Consider the following 26,149-nt stretch of genomic DNA (forward strand, 5'->3'; position numbering starts at 1 on the left):
GGCTGAGAAGAGGGGAGGCCTGCTAATTGGGGGATTACCAGGAAAAACACAGTAACAAGTAAGGGTGTGGTTGTTATGCAGATATAAATCCTTCCCTTCTCCACTGATAAGAGTTTCCAGAGAGTTAGTCATCTTTCTATTCCTTGTACAGAGAGGGAGCGACACTCTTACAGATGGAGGTTCTCTAATAAATGGAAATGTTTCTTACAAAAGGGCAACTTCTACTCTGTTTTTCAGAGGTTCTTCTGTGTCTGCACCTTCTTCCAAATTATAAACCTAAAATAATTCTTATGCCCAAGGCATATCTGGGGGTGGCAAATTCTGCTCCCCTTCATTGTCTACATAGAAAATACTAAGAAATATTGAAAAAAAGAAAACCCTGTGAGAAAAATAAGTGCATTTAACAAGGTTGCAGAATAAAAAGTCAACATAAGAAAAGTAATTGTATTTCTATATATTAACAACAAACAATTGGAAAATTAAGTTAAAACTAAGGCCAAAAAAAATTTAACAATGTTTGGAGGAGGCACCTGGCCATGGGTGACGTGTTCCAGGGTCCAGGGAGTGAGGGCGGCCAGTCGGCTCCAGAGCCATGAAGCCCATGGGAGGAGAGGGAGCAATCTTTTTGGAAGCTGCTCCTTGGGGCAGGCCCAACAGGATGGCATCTAGTATTTTTGGACCCACTGAAGAGCCTCAGAACATACTGAAAAGGACCAATCCTCCAGAGGGGAAAGGAAGTAGTATCTTTGACGAATCAATGCCTGTGCAGGCTCAGTGTCTGAACCACCTGGTGGGAAGACTAGTGGTATTTTGGGTTCCCCAGGCTCTGCCACTTCACCTTTGGCACACCCAAACAAACCCAAGGACCACGTGTTCTTGTATGAAGGGGAAGACCCCAAATGGGCCCTTAAAGCTACAAGGAGCACCTTGCCCAGAGAAGAGCCGGGTGACAAGGGCGGCCCTGGAGAAGCGGGCTGAGCCCAGCAGCCTGTGCCCCTGCCCACGGGTGACAGCCGCAAGCCCAGGTTGGGCCCGCGGTCTGCCTCTCACAACAAAGTCCTGAGCCTGTCTGGAGGTGGCTGCTTCCCCTGTAGCCAGACAAGACACCAGAGAGGTAGGATTTCAAATAGAGTTTCTTTTAGCCCAAAGGAGAGGAGATGGTCTGTTGTGTATCTGAAGCTGCTGCTCAGCCTCCATTGGCATCACCGCTGCCAAGAGACACGTCCTGGTGGGGATAAAATGTGACTTCCTGTGTGAGAAATCCTTTATAACTGCAGATGTGACAGGACTCTATGAGGGGCTCGAGGGCAGGTGGTACAAGGCCATGGTGCGACCTGGTGACTCGGAGTTGCCTACGGCCTCACTGCACCAGCGCTCTGCTGGCTGACCTGGGGTCCAGGAATCACTAAGTAACAGAGTTTACAGCCTTGGTAAGAAAATAAAAAACAACCTTGTCTGTTGCTGTCGGATAGAGGAGCAAAGCTGTAAGCCAAACACTAATGGCGGGGAGTGAGCGTCTCTGGCTGGTCCCTGGGATGCTCACACCACACCGTTCACTGTGGCATGGTTTCTGACCCTGGGACTGCAGCTGCTGACCCCCAGCAGCTCCTCTCCAGTCAGTCCCATGTATGTTGCTCTGTACTCTTCTTGAGACACTTCAGTTGCTTATCCTCAACAACTGTTTTGGTTTTTTTTTTTGAAGATTTTATTTATTTATTTGACAGACAGCATGAGAGAGAGAGCATGCATGAGAGCGGAGAGGGGCAGAGGGAGAAGCAGACTCCCCGTCGAGCAGGGAGCCCAATGTGGGACTCCATCCCAGGACACCAGGATCATGACCTGAGCCAAAGGCAGACGCTTAACCAGCTGAGCCACCCAGGCGGCCTATCCTCAACAGCTGTTAACAAAAACCAAAAAGTTGTTTTCAGTCTCAGCTTTACGGAAAGATTTTGTGCCCTCATGCTCTGAGGTACTCTATTTCTGGCATCTAAAAGCTTGGCCAGATCTTACTAGCATTCTCTGTCTTTCTTTTCCAGGTTAATTTTGCTCTGAATGATTCCCTTCTTTTCTCATCAGGCTACAGTCTAAGCCTTTGCCCATCACCAATGATGTGGACAGCTCCTTTCACAAGTCACAGTTCTTCCTGTTTAGAAGGCCCCCTGACTTCTAAACTCTGTCCACATGCATCCAGATAAAAGGGGTTATTTAAATCCTTTATCTATCTTACTTTATTCCTGTTGATGGTGGGAAGAAGAGATGCTCCAGAACTTTGGGTTCTTGGGTTTGAATCTTTAATAATTAAAGAGCTCTTCTAAAATGCCAGCTTTACATAAGTGACTGTTGACTCTGATCTGTTTCTGACACCTTTCTAGGATAAAGTCCTTTGCTCCGATACAGCAAAGAGGAAGAAAAGTTTGCTTAGCACTCTTTATAAAACTTTGCAGAGCCTCTGGACCATATTCAGTTTCCAGAAGAGACCTGGAGACCTTGGGCCAGAAGATTGAGTAGTTTGATAAGGAAGTCTCAAGTGGCCAATTCCATGATTCTTGCCAGGAAAGATAGTGGGCTGGCCAGAGTCATTTTGCTTTAACCCCTCAGGCAAAGAGTTTCTCCCATTTGGCCCCTGAAGGGCTACAGTCTCAGTTCTTACACTTCAGTCATGTCGGACCAACAGTTAACAGAGGACAGGGTTTGGGTGGGGGTGGCTATTGGTATGAGTGCCTATAAAGCTAATGCTAGGTGCTAAAAATACCCGCATTGTTGTTACAATTTTGAAAAGCAACAACATTATTTAGTCACAGTCACAGAGGCCTAGACACTTAAGTGCCTGCAGAAGTGAGCTATCTGCTGAGCTCCACCTCTTACACCTGGAGCATTGAAGAGATCTACACATGGTTTTGTTAAACAAAAACCTATTTCTCCCCTTTCAACTGCCCTGTTCACTCATAAGGAGTCAAGAAACTCATTCCTTGCTACTCTCTCAAGTACTTCCTGTCTCCACCCTTCAAATGGCCATTTATAAGAAAGTTTTTTCTTATAAATCCAGAGCATCTTTTCCCCCATTAAAAAATGTCGTAAGTGGTGGTTAGGGTTTAACCCCAAACACACTAACTTGCTTAATAGCGCAGTGTTCTAATGGTTGAAATGAACTGCCATTTATAACTATGTTTTGTTTTGCTTTTTAATATGCAAGAAAATGATTTGTGAATTTCAAGTTGGATTGCCAGGAACCCTGACCTGTAGTGCTGGCCCCTGTGGCTTCCCCCCTGCCCTCAATGTCCACCCATTGAGAGGAAGAGCTCTCTAGTTCTGTCCACTGGCAGGGAGCTTGGGTGGAGATGGAGGAGGCAGATGTGGGAATGGAGGTGAACATGAGCTGTAGCAAGAGCCTCTGCACAGCAAGACAGTTGCCCTGCCTCACTTTTCTTCCCATCTTTCCCTCCCTGGGGCCATAGAAATGGGTTTAGAGTGACTGGTAGTATGGTCACTGGGAGAAGTAGGAAAGGAGTTTCTGCTGCTCCTGTGAGCCCAATGGGGGTCACCATTTATATTTGGAAAATGCTCTATATATTAGGGACTTCCTGTATTTGGAAGATTCATTAACTCTTAGCATCTTTTTCTCAACCTCTAAGCTGCACTGAAAAATTATTAGTCTGTATTTTTATTAAGCCTTAAAACTTTTAAAAAGTTTTTTTAAGTTAAAATAGTTGGTGCCAACTATTTTCTAGAGCTGTATAAAAAACAAGAAGGCTGTACTCACATCACAATATAGTTTTGATAGGGACATTTTGTTGTTTTTACAAAGCAGGACTGGGTATAACTATTGAATGAAACTTAGCAATCATGTAAAAAAAAGAATTTAACAATGTTTAATTAACATTAAAAGAATATCTAAATAAATAGAATGATAAACCATTTTCAAAAACTGAAAGACTCAAACTGTTAAAATGTTCATTTTCCCCAGATTAATCAATTTATTCAATGAAATCTCAAATTTTTAGTAGTCTTTTTTGTTGATGAACTGATTCTAAAATTTATTTGAAGAAGCAAAGGACTTAAAATAGTCAAAATCTTGAAGAAGAACAAAATTGGAGGATGTACATTGCCTGAATTCAAGACTTATAAAATTGGGGCGCCTGGGTGGCTCAGTTGGTTAAGCGACTGCCTTCGGCTCAGGTCATGATCCTGGAGTCCCTGGATCGAGTCCCGCATCGGGCTCCCTGCTCGGCAGGGAGTCTGCTTCTCCCTCTGACCCTCCTCCCTCTCATGCTCTCTGTCTCTCATTCTCTTTCTCAAATAAATAAATAAAATCTTTAAAAAAAAAAGAGAGACTTATAATATAGTTACAGCAATCATGATAACATTGTATTGCTATAACGATAAACTTACAGATCAATGGAACAGAATAGAGATTCCATAACTAGATCATACATGTATGATCAAATAATTTTTGGAAAGGTGTCAATTCAATTCAATGAAGGAAAAAAGTCTTTTCAACAAATGTGCTAAAGCAACTGGGCACCCCTATTGAAATTAATGAGCCTCAACCCAGTGTCTCATTATATGCAAAATTTAATTTGACATGAACCAGACCTAAATGTAAAAGCTAAAATTCTAAACTTTCTAGAAGAAAACAGAAGGGGAAAACTTCATGACCCTAAATTAGGCAAAGATTTATTAGATAAGATAACATAAAAAAGAGATAACAATCTTCACCTACATTAATATCTTCCTATCTTCAAGTGACATTATCAAGACAATGAAAAGGCCATCCATTGACTGGGAGAAAATATCTGTCATACCTGTATCTGACAAAAAAAGCTTGTATCCAAATCGTATAAAGAATCACTATAACTCAATAATAAAAAGTCAACCAACCCAATAAAAAACGGGCACTCATGTGGACACATATGCAAGAAAATATCCCCAACAAAAATCTTCATTTCTTTTAACTGTTACCATCATAGCCTGAGCCCCAGGTTTTTTGTCATAATTATTTTTGGTGATAACAACCCAGTGATAATACCCAAGCAGAATCTGCTGAAGTGAAGGCAGAGAAACCCCACATATAAAGATAATAAGGTTTTAATGGCTATTCTATTCTCACACGTACCCAGCCCATTACAGAGTTATCATTTAGCTTTATAGCATCACAATCATATAAAGGTTAACTGCAATGCTTCATGCTCTTTCCCTTATCCTGGAATTTTCCCAGGGCCATCCACTGAAGAGCAGATTGATCTCATCTCAAACCCAACAGAATTGGGATAGGAATTTTACATCGATTTAACCAAATAGACTGGCAAAATGCGATCCCTTTGCTGCATAAACAAAGATGTACCTAGAAATGTTATTGTATTAGTGTATTTGAACACTATATCTAATCAGAGCATAATGATTTAATTACTGTTTTATTACACAGGTAAGTAATGTCTATTAAATCAAGCCTCTTAAATGCCGTTCATGCTTACATGATCCTACAAAAGAAGTTCCTGTTAGTTTTCTTAATAGAGGAAAAGCTATAAATAGGCACATCTCAAATTATGCAAGTATCACCCTGAAATTTATAAACCATATTATTAAAATGGAATCCATTTCATCTCCATTAATGTTTTAAATTTGAACTTTTTTTCTGAATTTGAAAGTAATACATGCTCTGGGCGCCTGGGTGGCTCAGTCGTTAAGCGTCTGCCTCCGGCTCAGGTCACGATCCCAAGGTCCTGGGATGGAGCCCCGCATCGGGCTCCCTGCTTGGTGGGAAGCCTGCTTCTCCCTCCCCCACTCCCCCTGCTTGTGTTCCCTCTCTCGCTGTGTCTCTCTCTGTCAAATAAATAAATAAAATCTTTAAAAAAAAAAGAAAAAAGAAAGTAATACATACTCATGAGAAAAAATAGAGTATGCAAAAATGTAAAGGAGAAAAGAATTTCACTTAACCAAGTGATCCAGAAAAAATCATTAAAATTTTCAGTGTTACTTTTTACTTTTCATGACTTCTGTTTGTATACCTGAGATCATATAGTGACACATTTTTATGTTGCCTTTTTTATCGACCAATACATGAATTATATATGTTAATTGCCTACTTAGGTTTAAAATAGGGGTAATTTTGTGTACACGTTTTGGATAAACAGAAAATTAGGAAGACTGAAACAAAACATAAATTCCCACAGCCAAGAGATGAGTTTTACTGTACATTGTATTTCCATTGAATTCTTTTTCCATGCCATTATTACTATTTAGCATGTGTATGAAGTTTTAGGTCCTCAACTAATTTAATAAGCATATTGTACACATTTTTATTACACCCCTTACTAAGCACTAGACACTGTAATTTCTAAAACCCATCAAATTGTTTAGTGATATATGATTTTTGTTATATTAATCTCTATTGCTTTGTTTCTAATGGGGTTAGATATGTTTTTGAGGTTAGACATGTTTTCATACATTCTTTGGTGTTCTTCCAATGGAGTTTTACCACTTAATAGTTGGTCACACTTTCTTTGAAATTACGATATCAACTTTTGTCTGGCATATCAGTTGCAAAGTATTTTCCCACTTTGCCTTCTAATATGCTTAGTTTTTTGCCATTACAGATGTTTTATAATGATCAGGCAATCCAATAGATCTCCAGTTGTGTAATTTCATATATTGCTTTCAAGTTTAGAAAGCCTCTACGTACCCAGCCCTTTGCCGATATTTGCTGACATTCCTTCTTTTAAATAAGCATATTTCCTAGATATATACTTATTTTCAATAAGTATATATACAATATAATAATAAATAATAAATAATATATGCAATATATTATATAATATATAAAATATATAATATATATCAATAAGTATATATATACTTATTTTCAATAAGTGTATTTCCTAGATATGTCCATTATAAAATCCCTACATATTTATATCTATTCACTTTATTTTTTTTCTACTTACTAATCCATTACTTTCCCTTTTTTTGACTTTCTTATGGCTGCCTTTTTTAAAACTTTCTAGCTTCTTAAATAAGATGCTATCTCATTCATTTATCTTTCTTAAATCATAGCCCGTAGGGATGTAAATTTATCTTTGACTATTTTGGACTATCCTAGAAATTTTGATATATTCTATTCTCATTTCAATTATTTTCTAAAGACATTTTAATTTCACTTTTTATTCCCTCTTTAGCTAAATTGCTGTTCAATGGAATATTAATTAATTTTTAGTTTTGTGCATATTTGGACAAAAGATGTAAACTAGCCCATCCAGTTACCATTTTTTTAAAAGTTGAGGGTTTTTCATGGCTTTGGATAGGATTAAATTTTATAAATATTTCTCATACATTTGACAAAATATGTATTTTCTATTTGTGAGCATAAATTTATATTGTTCATAAGTGTTTGTGCTTATTTACTTTGTATCTTCATTTGTCACATTACTAAGATAAAGCATCTCACTATAATGGTTTTTGATGTCAAATTATTTGTAATATTTTTGTTGCTATATTTTATGTGTATGGAGATTTATTGTTGTTATCCCTTCACAATGGATTTTATCAAGAGAATTACCCACTGTCCCATTCAATGCTTTTTTTTCTCCTTGAATTCCATTATGATATTATTATTGTGACTTTTGCTTCCATCCTTTTTTTTTTTTTTGCATTTACTGTTAAGAGGAGAGTTTAACTCACATATAAATGTCATAATAAATATGTTTAATCTTAGTTCTTTTATTTGATGCCTTCTCTATTTTTTTGGCTTACTAGGTACTTTGTATTTTTGTGGGTTTGTTTTTTTTTTTTTTGGTAGCCTTTGTTTATTTGCTTTTACCCCCTACATTTGCCAAGTAGAAATTTTATTTTTAGAGTTGGTTGGACAACTTGGAGCTGTCCATAGGTTTAACAAATATTTAAATGAACATCTTACTTTTTGAAAGTAATTTCTTAGAAAATGCATTTAAAATAGAGATATTTAAACTGAAGACCCAAATGATACTATATGTGGCTGGAGCAGGGCACAGCATCGTGTATGGCTGATAGATCTCAGTAAACTACTGAAAAATGTAACTATTATGAAAACAGGTCTATGGTTTGTTAATAAAAATATTTGTTATAATTGCAATTATGCTAGAATTCCTAGAAGGAACAAAAAAAATGAATCAAAGAGATGATTTTCTTGCCACTATTTTCCCAACAAAATGTTATGACATCCTCTTTAGGATCATGCTGCAAACTACCAGCCATATTTCAACTCGTGCATTTTAAAATATATTTAATAATTTCCTATTATGTTTGAGGGACTCACGAACAAATTGGATATGGTTCCTACCATTATGAAACATACAGCCTCGTTGGGGACACAGATAATAAACAAGTAAAAAAAGGAACACACACAGACGCACATACACACATAAACACACACACCTCTTGTCTTCTGAAAAATTTTCAGATGTATTTTAATGAGGTGGAAATAAACCTCATATATTAAGTAATATATGTAAATAAGCCCATATATTAACATGGAAGTTCTAACTTAAATTTTGTCTTCAGTGATGCTTTATTTCCACTGCTTGCCTTCCAGCTAGTTATAATCCTTAATATATTCACTTGGAATTTCCTCTGTCAGAACTTCTGCTAACACTTAATACATTGTCTTTCACAGAGCGTATGCAACTTAGAGATATTTTAGGCCTGGGACAGTAAATACAGGCACTAATGTCACACTCCCACCTCCCAAGCCCATGGCAGACACTGGCCACCAATACTGATGCCAATTTATTTTAAAGCTAAATATAGCCCAGGAATCACTTTTACCATAGCATTCTAGTTTGTACTAACCACCTAAAGTTTTTGAACATGAGATGAGACCTATTAGAAAAAGTTTTGTTTTGGAGTGAGCAAACTTATTGCTACCTAAAACTTAAAAATATAAAATAATTAGTAGGTCTGTATTTGTAAGAATCTTCTTGAGTAACAATTTTGTGGGTCAGAATTTTCAAACAGGGATTAATTTGAAAGTGAGGCAAATCAAAATATATTCTACCATACTAGTTATTCTTAGTCCTATGCCTCTTCCAGCTCAATTTTTTTAGGACTGTTATTTGGAGATCCTGAACTAGAACTGTGGCATTACAACATCTGTACCCTAACTATATTATCTCAGAACAACATTCTCCTTCTTTTGGTACAGATCCTTTCTTCAATTTATTTTTTTCATACAACTCACCCTTCATTTCTCATGTCATTAAGCATTACACTCTGTTATAACTACAAGGCAATGAGAAGGCTGAACATCACTGTAGTCACAAAAGGCTTATTTAAGAATAGACATTGCACAATTGACGGTCTTATTATTTATTCAACAAGTATTTGTTGAGCATCTTCTATGTGTTGGGCAATGTGCTAGGCTCTTGAGATAAGTCACTCAATAGTACTGAAAAGCTTTCAGGCCACTGTAGGGCTTTCTAGGTGGGCAAGGCAGCGATGGAGCCAACCAATAAAGTGGACAGTAAACTATGCTATTAGAAGGTGATTTGGGTCTAAAAAAGAGCAGAGCAGATAAAGGAGATTGGGAAATACTGAGATTGGTGGTGGGGTGCATATCTATATAGGGCCTTATGGAGAAGATGAAATTTGAGCGAAGATTTTAAAGAGGTAAAAGAGTTAGCCATGCATACAGCTGAAGGAAAGATGTTCCAGGCACAGGAAACGGCGGGTCTGGTGTGTGTGAAGAACAACAAGGATGCCAATGTGGCTAGAGTAGGGCAAACATGAAGGAGAGTAGGAGATGGCAGGGGAGGGGAAGGGCAGACAACTTAGGGCATGTCACTTTGCACAGACAATCGAAGTGGTACACAAAAAATAAAGATAGATATTAAATATGTTAATGTAATTAGCTCACTTAATTTAATTAAGTGTAGTTAGTAGGTTTTACACCAAAGGACAATAGGAACCTGATTCCCTACAGGAATCCCCTCTCACTTTTCGGCCCTTTAAAAATTTTCCCCATCACTCCTTTAATTAAACAAGACTCGCAGAGTCCTATTATTTGAACGTTCTATTTCCCTAGTCTTTGCAAACTGCCTTAACCTTACCCACCTCTTTTCTAAATGCAACCTACATAACAAATTTTCACATTCAGAACTTGTGTTTTCCTACATTGAACATAATTACCTCTGAAGCGTTTTGTGATATTTCTTCAAAATAAATTATCTTGCAGGGCATTTTGGGCTCCAAGTATGACCTAAAACAATTGGCTTGACTTCATTGCATCCTTGGCATGTGAACTGAAGTGGACATCATTAAAAATGCTAATGGTGCCCCATGTGTTCCCTTTAGACTTCTCTGGTGCTGTTGACACATGATTTCATGCAAACTCAACCAGCAACCTAAAGTGTCTCTGTATATCTCCTACATTTGTTGCAAGAGTGAGTCTCAAGTCTGAGGGAGGCAGAGTGATGCCTGGAAATTCAACTGACATGAGGAAGACATGGGCCTCCTCCCTTGCCCTCCATCGCTCCAGAAATAGCCATGCTCCAGCCTTGCTCGAGAGGCCATGGCATTGAGTCACACCACGCGCAGCTAATGTGTGACCCAGCAACTCTCAGCCAGCACTGTGGAGGATACACTAAGATAAGGCAGCTCTCACATTTTTAGCATTTGTACAATGTTTTATAAATTTCAAAACACACTCATGATTTTACCCTGCAAAGCTGCATAATATGTTGCCTTTAGTTTTTCTAATTGGAAATAACTGGAGAGCCAAAACTTACATATGTAAAATAGACAATAATCAAGTTCTAAGCCCTGCAGCCCCAGCCATAATTGCATTCTCATGATGTGGAATCAGCATAACTAGTTTTAATCCTGACTCTGCCACTGACTACATCCATGACTCTGGATAAATTACTAAAACTCAGTTTCGTCATCTGCAGTTTTGGGCCAGTTGGAAATTAGCAAGCATTATGCAAGGAGAGACTTAATAAATACCTACATATTAGGGCTTTTCCTCTCAGAGTCCCCCTTTTTGGATGCTTAAAGATGCTTAGGCTAGACAACAAAGTAACGAAAGGCGAGATGGAGGGAAGCCCTAGAGGTAAGAGGCCATGGTGAACGTTCCAGCCACAACAGATCTTCCAGCTGAATGTACCCACGTGAGGGACCTCAGCCATACTGTGTGGAACAGAAGAACCATCTGAGTGACCCCAATAAACCCACACAATTGTGACAAATAATGAAACATTGTTATTTTCAGCTACTAAGTTTTGGAATGATTTGTTAGCAATAATAGACAACTAAAAAGAGTCAACATATTCTTCTTTTGATTTAATATTTAAACTACTTAGAAATTACCATTGCAATATATTTTTATTTATTATATTTGTTTAGACAATAGCAAGTCAAGGAGAGAAGAAAAGTTCTATCACTGGACCTGGAAATGGATACAGGAATTAGGTATTATAAGGTGATAAAAAGTTATTAATATCTGGCAGTAGAATTTCTCTTGCACTCAGAAATGCACTTGTTTAGAAAAGAGAAAATTCCTTGGTAAGTGTGTCAGGTAGGATTAGGTTTGACAGCATAATGGAAAAAACACAGATAACACAACAATTGCTTAAATAAGATAGATGTTTATTCCTCTTGCATTCATAAACAAAACCAAAGGAAGACAGTCCAGAACTGACATGGTAGCCTCTGGTTTTCTGGGACCCAGGCTTTTTCTATCCTGACACTCTGCCACCTAATGGCTTTGCCTCATGGTCCATGGTGGTTGATCAGGCTCTGAAATTCAGGTCTGTATTTCAATTAGCAGGGGGAAAAAACAGAAGGGTGGAGGAACAGAAAACTGCACAAAACTGTTTACATCTCAAGGAAACGAAGTTAAAAGACCACACATAGCTCTAAAGAATGAAGAGAAAGGTATTCTTTTATACAGCTATGCAATATATGATGTAAACCCTGCATATGGCCAATAGCACTTCACAAAGACTACCTTATTCAAATTACTTTGTATGAAAGGAATGTGTATGTGTGTTTGTAATTTGGTGAAAAGACAGTTATATATGAGAAGATGGGGATAGAGAGTGACACCAATGTGAGAGAAAATCCGAGAAGGGGAAGTGGCTAACACAATGTAAGCCTCCCAAAGTTTTCTGAAGAAATTTTGGGGAGGACTTCATACTTTGAGAGTCTGCAAAATAGAGATTCAAGCATCATTTCTTTCTTTCTTTCTTTCTTTCTTTCTTTCTTTCTTTCTTTCTTTCTTTCTTTCTTTCTTTCTTTCTTTCCTTTTCTTTCTTTCTTTTAAAAAAGATTTTATTTATTCATTTGAGATAGCTTGAGAGAGCACAAACAGGGGGAATGGCAGAGGAGAGGGAGAAGCAGGGTCCCCGCTGAGCAGGGAGCCCGATGTCAGACTCGATCCCAGGACCCTGGGATCATGACCTGAGCTGAAGGCAGACACTTAACTGACTGAGCCACCCAGGTGCCCCACAATAATTTCTTTCTTTACTTTTTATTATATACATTTTAAAATATCCACAAGATTAGAAGTAATGATGTAATGAATCCCCACATATCCATCACCCAGTTTCAGTAATCTTAACAGATGACTAATCTTGTTTCATTTGTATACCACTGACTTTTGCTCCCTCCCAACACTGAATTATTCTGAAGCAAATACCAGGCATCATATCACAAGCTAATGTTTTCTAGATCACAAAGGACCAAAGGCCCTGAAAGCATCTGGAGTAAATGTGGAAAAATGCATGAAGTTAATGATTGTGGAGTCAAAGAGAGGAATTGGGCAACAGTCAGAGAAAATAGTGGAGAGTATGAGCAGTTGAGAATTGAATAAAAATGAAATATCTGAAGAACTTTAGGGTAAGTAAGTAACCAATATAAAAATAGGAAAAAGACTGCATGGATAACATAAAAGACAAAGCAGTGGATTTGTGAAATAGTGAAAAAGGCACACAAAAAGAGAAGAGGAAATTATTCAGGTTACAGAACGTTCAAGGAGTCACCGACTGGGTAACAAAGGAAGACTTAAAAGATAAAGATGAAAGGGAAAAGTAGAGAGGTCAATGGCAAACACTGCTCATTATTTGCCTGATATCCATTCTCTTCTCTCTCCTGAGTAACAGAACCCTAGTTGTATTTAAGCAGCAGTGTGTCCTGTTAACAGTGACATTTCCCAGCTTCTCCTTGCACCCAGAACAGGTGAAAATCATTGCAGAGAGCTTTGGAAAGGTCTTTCAAGAAGGTTGACTCAGCAGTGGGGCTCACTTTCTACCCTTCTACCCTTTAACCTTTCCCCTCTATTTCTAGCATAGAGACAAGTGATTACTGGAGTCCTAACAGCCATCATCAGTCAAGAGGCAGTTCTGGGAATTTGGAGCTTGCATCCCTCACGACTGTGGGGTTACCACGTTGGCTGTGGCCTGCTGAACTCCACTCTGATAGGGAGAGACAAATAAAAATCACTTTTTTGGGGTAAAGGGGAGGTCTCTGTCAAACTTAAATAAAATAATGTGGGTACAGTAAAAGAAATACAGTGAAAAGTCTTGGAAGGAAGATAGGGGATTTTTACTGAACAAAGCAGTAAATGAAACATTTTCCATTGATCAGGAGATGCTACTTTTCTGTAGGCAGTCTCTCTCCCAGTTGAATTTTTTGATGAAAAAGGTTAGGCATCAAACATTTCTTGCAGAGCAGTTCTCAAAGCTGAGCCAGAATCAAAGATCCAGTGGTGTTACCTGTTACTACTTATTAATTATTACTATTAGGACTAACCTCTTAAAATCCTATAGCACTTTATCAATTTCACAGTACTTTCATATAAATTGCCTTATATCCATTTGTCCATTGATTTGGCTAATACACTTTGAGCACTTAATATGTGCACATTATTATAGGAGACATGTCTGGGGAATAAAGCATTGTACGGATTGATAGTATCAGGTAAGGCCCAAAAAATAGTTACCATTTGTTGATTGATTAAACTATAGAAGGCTCTATGTGAAACATCTTACAGATATTTCTCATTTAATTTCATAACAACTTTATGTGGTGATTATTGTTAGCTATCCCTCTGTTTTCACTTGAGAATCTTTAAAAGAGATTAAAAATCTGCCAAGTTCATTCAACTAGAAAGCAAAAGTACTGGTATCCAAATCTGACTCTTATGTCTCCAGATAATTTTAATTTGAAGTGGAGAATGTTAGATGTCTAAAAAAGATATAAATACAAGTGAGATATAAAGTATGTAGAATACAGATTTGTGTTCTGTTTCTTCTTCAGAAGAAACTAAGTTGCAAATAACTTAGTGATTTACCTGACTTGCTTTATTTGTCCTGCTCATGTTTCTAATACAGGCCACACCAATGATCCTTTCTGCCCCCAGCCCACCTACTATACATCTTGCTGCCAGAGATCATAGGGGAAAGGGTGGAAAAAGAGCAAAGAATATTTGCTTACTGCTGGTCAGAGTTATTGTACTAAATCCAAAGGCCTGTGAGTGATGGAAAGTAGTTCAAAAGGAAAAAAAAACAAGTCTTCATTTTAATCCAATCTACTATTTGTATGATAAATAGTAGCATGCCTAACACTGTGTCATCTAATGGGAAATCCCCTAATGGTGGGCTAGATTTATGCTCTATGACCAAACCTTAGAAGACTCACATCATTTTCCTGCTTCTATGTGAAACAAGGCTTCAGAACTTAGGCCAGCAGTGAGGGGTTATATATATATATTTTTTTAGCCTTGCTTTAAGTGAACATAAATTAATCCTAGTGAAAACTGAGGGGGGAGGTGGAGGTTCTGGGGAAGGGAGAAGAATGGGAAAATGCAAAATAGAATTGTCAGATTGGGCAAATAAAAATATAGAGCACCCAGTTAAATTTGAATTTTGGATAAACAATAAATAACTTTTTAGTATAAGCATGTCCCCAAATCCCAAATAATGCATGGCTAACAACAGGTCTCAAAATAGAGATGATTTGTGGTCCCAAATATTGCATGGCATGTGGACTTATGCTAAAAAATTACTAGTTATTTATCTGTAATTCAAGTTTAATTGGGTGTCCTGTATTTTATCTGGTAGGTAGGCCTAGTCAAAAAAAAAAAAAAGAAAGAAAAGAAAAATTTAGCTAATTTATCAAAGTTCTTAACACATTTTTTGTTTGTTTCTTTGTTCTGAGATTCCAAATATAGCAAAACTTGAGAAAATTCCAAAAAGTGTTACAAAGTTTATGGAGTGTTTATATCTTTTTTTCATTTTACGAATTAACACTTCTAACTCAATGAGGATATATTTTTACCATTCACTACATAATGATAGCATATATATTTTAATATTAAGCTATCATATACTTTAGGTAGTGTGGTCAAATAGTGGGAAACAAATTTAAAAGTTCAAGTTTACTTTAAATTGTATAAGTGTATCCCAGTTATTTCATGTATTTATTATTTGGAGATAATGACAAAGTCTAAATTGTAGGGCTTTTATACAGTATTATGCTGGGGGTCAAATGCCCCCCTCTTTCTCTCTTGATTGTCTCTGTCAGCCACAGAAGAGGGGACTGAGCAACTGCTTGGGACATCTATTTCAACCCTAGGTACAGAAAGTCATCTTCTAGATTTGGGGACTGTAGTAGTTTCCTTTGGCTGCTATAACAAATTGCCACAAACTTGGTGGTTTTAAAACAACATACATTTATTTCCCTACATTTCTGGAGGCCAGAAGTCCAAAATCACTTTTCCTGGATCAAAATCAGCATGTAGGTAGGACCATGCTCTCTCAGGAGGCTCTTGGGAGAGAATTCCTCTCTTGCCTCTTCCAGCTTCTGGTGGCATTCCCTGGCTTGTGGCTGCATCACGCCAATCTTGGCTTTTGTGATCGTGTTGCCTTCTCTTCTGAGTGTCAAATTTCCCGCTGCTTCTTATAAGCACATGGCAATTGCATTTAGGATGAGGACAATCTCTCGACCTCAAGATCCTTAATTAATCACATCAGCAAAGTCCATACTTTTGCCACATAAGGAACACTGGAGGATTCAGGGATTAATACATGAATGTCTTTTGGGAACCATTATTCAGCCTGCCACAGGGACTGAGGGGGTGCCTTACACAGAGCAGGGTCCCTGAAGAACACAAATTGGCTTAGGTGGGCTTAGCCAGGAGTCAGTTTAGCTGGGGATGTCATTCACTGATTGTGAGGAAAGATCTGAATTCAACCTTGAAGTCTTGGTTATCTCACACACACACCTGAAGTCATGAGCCTGGATTGTATTCTCCTCATATTTCAAATACATGTCAGAGGCAGAGTCCTTGATCCCACTAAAGAAAACAGTTCTAGTGGTGTTGGGGCCAATCATATGTCCTTGATAACCTGAAGTTCTGCCCATTTCATGACTTTTGGTCTCTTTTTTCTGCTATTAAGCTAAGTGTAGAGGAATAAATATGCATTATTTAGAAGTATTTGTTAACATCTCTTAGGTACAAGCAATCACTGAAGGCGGAGAGAGAGCAGCCCCTGGGCAGATTGTCAGGAATGCAGCCCCTGTTCCACTAATTACTGGCTACGTGACCCGCCCCCCCCCCTTGTGCCTGTTGTCCATGTATAAAATAGTCTCTACTTTTTAAAGTTGTTGGGGATTAAATGAACTAATACATGTGCAAAGTGCTCAGAGTAATGACTGGCTTTTAGATGATGTTTCTAACTTATTGTTAGCTGCTCTTTATTTCAGTGGAAGAACCAAAGAAATAAATCCCTGTGTAAGACACAGGATAGCTGAGGCCAAGATATATGAAAAAGAAAACAAAACAAAAAAACAAAGCAACTTTTTTTTGGTAAGAATTAAGACAATAAGTGCTTATAAGAGGTCTGAGTTTAGAGAAGTTTTTGTTTTTGCTGTTTGTTTTTAGAGCTCTGACTTAAGAGGCCCAAGAGTTACAGGAGAGAACAATGGAAGGGAAAAATCCTACTTTGGAAAAGGTTGGTTGGGCAGTCTCTTCCATGGAGCTAGTAGGTAGCTTTAGCATGTGGCACTGGGCAGTCAGGGCAGGATGATAGTGTGGTAAGAATGCCAACCCCATGCAGCTTGTGCTAGTCTGGAGAAATGTGGAGCCCAGCTCGGATGCTTAGGAGCTTCTAACGTCGTGACATTCAACAAGTTAGAAAAAGTGGGTAAAATGTACAAAGAAGACTTGTTTTAAGGATTACATTAAACAATGTATGAGAAATCACCCAGCCAAATGTGAAAAGGGTTTAGTTTTCAACATGACCTATTGGTTGAGCTTCAGACAAGCATGTGATTGAAGGCTTCATTCCTTTAAATAGGATATAAAACCACTAACGTTTGTATCATATTTAAAGGGCATTCATTCCCTGAACAGTTTTTTGAGCATATAGTATGTACTGAGGATTACATTAGAAGCTGCTGATAAAGTTAGGGCATAACAAACTTCTGCCTGGAGAAACTTACGAACCAGTAGTAAAGGCAGTCACATGGAGAGAGAATACCACATGGGTGGAAAGAACTATCATGGAAATATGAACAGAGTGCTGAGGGGAGCCCTTAGAAAGGAATCTCTAATTTTGTCTGCAGGAACAGAGAAAAGTGAGTATCAGAATATTTCTATAACAACAGCAAAAAAAAAAAAAAAAAAAAGGAGATGAGCTCTCAGTAGAAAATGGCATTAAAAAAAATTGGATTGGACAAAAGATGGTTTTCCGGAATTTTGCTGGGATTTTTTTGCCTATGAAGAAAGCTGAGCTGATAGTCCAGCCCCAAAGGCCAATGAATAGCTGCTAGATGATTACTAAGTGACACTCAGGAATAAATTTTATTAAAGTGATATATGACCTATTAAAAATACACATCCTTATATATAACACACAACACCTAAACCATCGCATTAACAAGATCAAAATCATGGGTTCTGCCTACTCAAGTGTCTGGCGGGGGGCGGGGGTGGGGATGCGGGGGGTGACCTAAAGGTCAGTCAGCTGTATGCTACCCCAGGACCTTTCCTCCTCTTGGAGACCTCAGGTTTTCAGAGCAGAGGTGGGGGCTTTGGCAGGGGAAGTTTAGAGCTGAGGGAGCGGCAGAAGCACGTGGGCTGAGGGGGGTGGGAGGACGCAGACGGAGGAGTAACCGGTGGAAGTGTCAAAGAGGAAGGAGTGGAGGGCTGCTGAGGTGAGGGAGTGTGGTCTGTGGGGGAGCAGCCGAAGCGCGAGAGGAGGGCAGAGAGACCCACCGGGACAGAGGCGGCAGTGGGGAGCGTGCCTGCGTCGCTCGGTGCCGTGACAGCGAGGAGCGCGCCGCGGGGCCGGGTGGCAAGGGGAGTTTCCGTCCTCGCTCAAGTGGAGCCCAGCTCGGAGCTGCGCCAGCGCCTTCCGCCTGGGCCCGCGGTGCCAGGCACCTGCCGAGTCCGAAGCGGGAGTCCGGCTGAGCCTTCGGCCCCCAAGTAAGTCCTGCCTTTCCTCTCCATTTGTCCTCCACGCCTCAGCCTCTTTATCTGCGGAGCCAAAAGCTCCTGTGGGGGGGCTGCGCGCAAAGCGCACCAGGAAGCTCCGGCGGCGTCCAGGGATGCTCCCAGCCTCCGGGCGCGCCCCAGCCGGCGCGCGGACCCGGCCCCGCGGCCCCGCCGCCGCGTTCGCCTGCGCAGCGCAGATGGAGGCGGCGGCAGAGTTGGTGGCACTGCTGCTACCCATCTTTTGTGTCTTGCCCGATCCCGGAGCCGTGCCAGGCCGGGGGGAGGGGGCGGAAGCCACTTTACGGCTCCTGGCCCCACCTCTTGCCCCCACCCCAAATCCTCCGGGATTTCAGTAAGCCGCGGCCTCGGGCGTTGAGTGAGTGCCAGACCCCCCAGCTGGGCTGGTTCCATCCGGGTGGGCCGCCGGTCGGACCGCCACGCCGCCCCCTCTTCTGATTTTCTCTTTAGATACGGCAGCTTTAACCGGTGGGTTCTGAGAGCAAGGCTTACTGAGTGATTACGGGAGTCTAGGTGTAGGGAACGACTCACCTTGCCGTCTTTCCCGGGTTCTGGAGGGGAAAGGATGGGGGCACCGGGCGCCCCGAAGCCAGGAGCGTCCCGCGCTAGCGGGCTTGCGCGCGGCCGGCGAGCGGGCGTTCGCTGGGTGGGTCCCTCCTCTGGCTCATTGTTCGCGGTGACTGTTCCTGGGGACGGGCTGAGCGACACAGACACTGCTCACGGGGCCGTAGATACAAGTGACGACCTGGAGGAGCGAGGTCAAGGCTGCTCGGAGAAAAGGGCTTACCCAGTTTGGAAACGGACTTCTCTGAGCTGGAAGGGCAGTCGTAGTCGACACCGAAAACCGCTCCTAAGTGTGAAACTTAGATCTGACTCTAATTCACAGAGACAGCCTAGTGAATTAAACCCTCGGAAACAGGGCGCGTATTTCCCCGTAGAAATTGTTTTCCGAGTAAGGAAGATGGAGTTTTAAGTGTTACTGGCAACTGGCTGCTTTCTCTTGCTAGCTAGCACCTGTTTCTCTTAAAGGTTCCTGGGTGGGGTTTATTTTTTCGCCCCCTCCCCCTCTGTTTTTGAATGTGTATTTGTTCTGTTTGTGTTTTCAGCGAGTTGAATCGCAGGGTTCCGCGGGGGAAAATCCGGTTTTAAAAACAAAGTGCAATTTCCACTCTACAAACGGCCGAGCACTAGTGTACACGTTCATTGCTCTCCCGTCCTAGCCGCATGCTAACATTCATGGAGGCAGACGTGTGTACCTGGAGTCAAAGAGAGACGGTTATCCATAGTTGGAGATGTCAAAACACAGCTAGTGCTTGTTCATTTTGTTGGAGAGGAGGACACTCTTGAGTTTTCCCGTTTTTCTGAATTACAGCGGTATCACCTGTTCATGATGTCTATTCTTTAGCCCACTACAAAGGAGGTGCATTTTCCTGAGAAGGATATTCCTTCTTTCTCTAAGGTCCCTGGCTACTAATCAGAGTAAGCTCTTGACAAGAGGGATTTTTAAAATTTATATATATATTTTGTAGCTGGTTGTAAATCCCAGTGGCTACTAACACAGCCAACTGCCCTGGTTATATTTTACTCTGACTTCCCTGATGGACCTGCTAAGTGCATCAGTCCGCTGAAGCCTGGAGTTCGAGCCCCCAGGAGAAATAATAGGAACACCTCTTTCTGACCACAGTCTGATTCCACAGGGAAGACCATGAGGAGTGAGGGTGTTGTTAATAGGGTATGGAAAACCGTGTGATTTATCCTAAGGAAGGAAGAGAGAGTTATGTAGAAGATAAATAAAAATGGAAACCTGAGTAGGCATCCAACATACTCATTTCCATAAATATACATGTGGAAAGTATATTGTGTTCTCTCTCTCTCTCCCCCCATGCCCCTTACCACTCTTAATATTCATTCCTTAATCTTTTCCGTTGCAGTATTTGAGCCTCTTGTTTGTTTGTTTGTTTTGGCTTTGAAAAAAAACTTTTATATTTTCAATCTATTAATATTTTTACATTTTCAAGATCAATAGTGCTTATTGAGTGCATAGGATTAGGATTATCTTTTAAGCTGTTCTTTTGTTTGTCTACTTGCATACCATGTCCAGTTTAGTATGAGACCACATGAACAATTAATCAACCAGGTTCTAATGAAGATTAAGACGTGGAAGGTATCCACAGCTATGTATAAACTGTAAACTCATTTAATCACCTTCCCACATGACCAGTTTTATCTAGTTGCTTGTTCATCTTCTGAAGTCTCCTGACTCCAAATTCTTACCCAGATTGATTGCTGCACTAAATCTTGATTGTACAAAAAACAGAACTTAATTATTTTGGCCTCATTTATCAGTCAGCAATGTTTACTGTTGCCAATTTAATTATATCATTGAAATATGCATGACTTTAAAGTATGTTGAAAAAGGTCCTTTTAAACGTGTTTCTTCAAAAAGAAAAAAAAAGTCCTTGTGAAGCCATAATTTCACTGCTGTGAGGCCCCCTAGCCATTTGTGTTTATTGAGTTTACTCTTCCACATGAAGAAAGAACCATTGTTTTGTTGTCTAGGAGCTGAAGGAAGATGGAAAGTGAGAAAAGAAATCAAGCACTTTAAAATGCTATTATTTTCTCTACTTGGGAAAAATATATTTTTTTAAGTAAACAGTGATTATTTTCTAAAGATCTACTGAAACCTTACTGAAGGATACTGAGGAAAAGACATTTTCACGATAGAAATGCTAGCTGTTACTCAATACTCACAGAAGGTTGGTGTATATAAACATATATCTTTGAACCAATCTTATAACACATTTTCTTCTTTCTATAGAATTATGGAATGTTATTGAATCATTGTTATTAAAATATTGAAGTCTTACCAAAATCTATATTTAAATATACTGTCATTTTGAAAGTGCTTTAATTGTAATAGCCTGTTTGTTGAGATTAAAAAGAACATCATTGATGTCATGGTGTGCTTTGCATTTTAAAATAGTAGCTAATGAATTACAAACATTCATTACTCCACAACCACTTGCTGAAATTTCTCAGGACCCCCAAATAGAGAATTATTTGTACTATATACTATCATTCAGACTCTTGCTGAGTTTATGTTGATCCTCTTTTCTTCTTCACAATTAATTTCCTTTTAAATACTCTGTTGACTCTGAATCTTTTGTTATTTTTATCTTATGTCATAAATTTATGTGTAAATATCTTCAACATTGTCTGTAAGGGACTTCCTGTTGGAAACATGTAGGGATTAGTGGGGGGAAGAGTAAAGAGAGAGAGAACAACTTTTATTAAACCTGGAAAGAGTCAGAGCTTAACACAAGAAGAGAAGGGCAGGTTTCATTGAATAAATTTCATTGAAGAATACTTCTTTGACCTTTAAAAGTCCAAGCTATGTGGCACATACATTTGAATAATTCAGGCACTAATCTTCACATATCATAAGGCAAAGTAATAGAGTACCATAGTGCTTTGCTTTGTTATATTTGAATGGTGACTTTGATTCTGTTAATTTTTTTTTGTATTAAGTAATGAAAACTACCCACTTTTTTCTTTTTTTCTTTCTGTTTTTGTGCCATGTATGGGGTGTGTGTGGGAGGCTGGAGGGGAGGGAATGCTGTTCTATTTATGTAAAAATGAAAATTTTCAATGTTTATTTTGGAGACAGTTTGTTTAAAAAGTTCAGTTTGCTCTTACAAGTTTAGAACTTACTAAATATTTAATAAAGAAGATGAAGCTTGACACTCAATTTTCATAACTAGATGTGACCATAAACAAATTGGTTAAGTGATTCAAATAAGTGCATTTAAATTGTAAATTTAGTTTTCCTTCCCATAAACTAATATGAAGAAAAAGTATTGAATAAGATATTTTTAGTAGCCAATATTTGTTTAGACTTTTTAAAAAATAAAGATTAACGTAATTGATTAAAATGTAGAAATTTATGAAGTGAAGATATAGAGCAATGCAAATTGATTGTGTATACTTTTTATATATAGCTTATTTATGATAAATTATTTTAATCTCAAGAATAATGTGTATTTCTTAACTGATCATATTTTCTCTTTTGCTTTGGCCACTAGAAGGCTCAGAGCCAATCCGAGTCTAATTTATTGATCATATAAAGCTCTGTGGAATGCATGCGTGTATATGTTATATTTCTCAGTGACTATCTTATTCTATTTACGTATGTATTTTATTGAAATGTCTATTTTTTTAATTGTGTGGGGAGACAGACCATCAAAATGAATAGGAATAAGTGTTTAGAAATGCAATCAAATCTAAAAATAGTTATTAAGCAAATGCTGAGGACCCTAGCCAAACTTAGCATGACTTCTGATCTAAAGATACTTATATTCTGTCAGGAATGAGAAGCCATAAACACATAACGAATTAGCTAATAATGAGTCAACATATATTTGCACATCTGTTGCATTAAATTAGAAACCCAGACCTTATCTTTAATGATGCTCAGCTTCCACTTTCTGGAAAAACACTATTAATAGTACCAACCGGTAAAGCAAAGTAACCAAATCTTTTCGTTAGAAAGAATTCCCCTCTGGGTATACTAAACTCCAAAAAGTCTGAGGATGTGAGAATAAAAATAAGTGTTGGAAGGATCATTGTGATTCTTTGGTAGTGGAGATTTTCAGACATTTCTCTTCTCTTTCTCTCTTCCCCTCTTCTTCTGTCTCAAATTGGCTTTTCTGCTTGCTACCTAATCAGCCAGTGGCTGGGCCTGACTGACAGGTATGGCAATTCTGATGGCAAGCTCACTCCACCAGGCTGTCAGCTTATGAAATTTCTGGATATGTAAATACAGTATTTTTTCTAAGTACTGTACTTAAATACAGTAGTTAAATATAAGCACCTACTGGTTGTTTCCCTTTGTACTTGAATCAACAACCATTTTAAGCTTTTAGAAGGGACCACCCACAAAACTGTTCTTTTTGACTGTTGAAAAACTCAGGGAGAGAAAATAAAAAGTAAAAACTTGAAAAAAAAAAGTAAAAACTTGAAAAAAATTAGAACTAAATTATTGACCCAGGGTGACATGTTTATGGCTAAGGCCACAGACTCTGAATTAAACTTCCAAATCTGACTAGCTACCTCTGGGTATAAATCTGATTCTCATCTTCTCTGTCTCCCACATAGACACCATTTTTTCCCAGACATCTCAATTATGGTTAATGTTAAAAATAATTTAAAGTCTAAAACACAGATATGTTGTCCTGAACTGAAGCAAACTCTCAAATAGACAATGATAAATATTGATCATTTAAACGTAGCCTTTTAAGAAGCACATTGGATACAATGAAAATCTGTGTATTGGTACATTTACTGTGCTTCCAATTATGATATAGTGAATAAAGCTTTAAAATTTTCATTAATGTTTCACAGACATGCAAATTAGCTACTGACATCTAAGGTGCATGCCATGTGATGATTCTTAATTGGCAAGTGAACCTCAGAGGGTAATTTATAGATTACATTGCAACAAAGTACTGGATTAAATTCTCATTGTGCAACTCAATTCAAATTGATGTTTTAGCTTTGATTCTCTTCACTTTTTTTTCATATCCCTCTTGATCTCTAAAGCCTCTCAGAAATAAGCTACCTAAGGTGCTAAATATGTAATTAATAACATTTGGGTAGAGAATTTGTCTTCAAATTATCCCTAAGAGATTTGGAGACCAGTTAAGTATTCCTCACCAGCTTGTTCAGGTATGAATAACCCTTGGGGCTTTGAATTTGAACTCAGAGATTTCGTAACATCCATCCAAAGCACATAGGATAAATGTTCACATAGAAAAATGTGAGGAAGAAACTTGAACATTTATCAAATGAATTAATTTTTAAGAATAGCTGCCTCTAAAGATCTGAGTTGAAATCCTATTTTATTCTCTAATGGCTATTGAAGTTTCTCTAGAATGCAGTGAGAGAATTATAATGTAACTGCAATTCTCATACTATGGTATTAGGTCAGAATTTGGCCTTTCCTTTCTTTATGCCATGTCTATATCTGCCTAATGGTAGAATAACCAAATAAAAATGCAAAAGTAAATACTTCATTTATTCTGCACATTTTTGTTCAGTATGTATTTTGTACATGCTATCAGGAAGAAGAGATACGCTGTAAATTTCTGCCTACAAAGATATAGCTTATTAGAGAATTTTCCAATTTATTAACTGTTGGATATTTTCTTCGTGCTATACTCAACTTGAAATGTCCCAGTTTCTCTACCAAATTGGTAAAATGCCTATCTTTGCCTAAAGGTTTACTTAAAGATTTATTTATCTATTGGGGGGCAGAGCATATGCCAGTGGGGGGAGGGGCAAAGGGAGAGAGAGAATCCCAAGAAGACTCCTCACTGAGTGTAGAGCTGATCTGGGGCTTGATCTCACGACCCTGAGATCATGAACTGAATTAAAACCAAGAGTTTGGTGCCCAAGTGACTGAGCCACCTAGGTGCCTCTAAAGATTTATTTAAAAGACACTTTCTGTTTGAAGGAATCCCGTAGTTGGATTTGAACTTGACTTTTTTGGTAAGAGTGCATATGTATGTGTGTGTGTGTTACAATATTGTAAGAATGAAAATGTTTAGAAAAATCTAAATATAGTATTTATTAAAATAATTTTTATTCTAAAACTAAAGACAGAAAATAAATATTGGATTCAAGCTACATGTGGAAGTAAATACGTTTCTTGTTTTGAACACTTTTGACTAGTAACTGAGTAATTTGTTCTGGGACCTGTTTTATTTTTTAATTGACAAATGTACTAGTCATGTATAGCATGGTATGGGTATGTTCAAGGCAACTTGATTTCTTGCCAATGAAGGGTCATCAGGAAATGTAACCCTTAATTAGGAAAAATACACTTTCATTAATAAACACTGAATAAGGACTTATTGTATATGAGGTAAATAAGCATTAATGGTAAATGGGGTCTTGAAGTTATCAGATTCTCTTACTGTGTTAGCTTATTCCATTCACTCTTCCAGAGGACTATATCATACTTTGTCTTCTCTCCTTAAACACTCAGTACCTCTGTCTACACCTTCACTCTTAGATGAAGGCCTTGCTTCCTATTCACTGATGTAAGTGAGGCAATAAAAAAAGAATTTTTGCAGACACCCACTGCCACATTTATCCACCTACCAGTATTTTCTCCCACATAATCTGCCTTCTTACAGGTTCTCTCCCACAGCACTGATGATATTTCAATTGTTATATTTTAGTGGAATACAAGGTAGAAATATGTAAATGTAATTTGTTAGGGCATAAAAATATTCCATTAGACCTAAAACTTATATTTTTAGTTGTTTAGCATTGGGAAATAATCAGGGTTGCAGTCAAAGATGAATATAAAGTATGTTACCTGGAATAGTGAAAAATTAGAAGCAATACAACTTCCAAAAGATAGAATAAAACAATACAGTATAGAATAAAACAATACATTTTTATAATAGAAAGTTAAGCATTATTTAAAACTAATTTTTTCAAAAAATAATTACTGACAAGATAAAAGTTGATGATATAGTGAAGAGAAATGAAGAGAAAACAATCCTAAACTGTACATAGTACATCATACAATTTTATATATGTACATAGAAAAGACCAGAAAAGTTAGTGAACCATGTTAAAAGGTTGTTCCAAAGGGCATTG

At 38.4% G+C, this 26,149-nt stretch overlaps 1 pseudogene; it reads left to right on the top strand.

Moving 5' to 3' along the window:
* The first annotated feature begins 536 nt into the window (after window positions 1–536).
* On the top strand, window positions 537–1,518 carry LOC118003561 (annotated as a pseudogene).
* The last annotated feature ends 24,631 nt before the right edge of the window (window positions 1,519–26,149 follow it).

The sequence above is a fragment of the Mirounga leonina genome, unplaced genomic scaffold, assembly GCF_011800145.1.
Source record: "Mirounga leonina isolate KUSES-001 unplaced genomic scaffold, KU_Mleo_1.0 Mir_91, whole genome shotgun sequence".
Taxonomy (NCBI): domain Eukaryota; kingdom Metazoa; phylum Chordata; class Mammalia; order Carnivora; family Phocidae; genus Mirounga; species Mirounga leonina.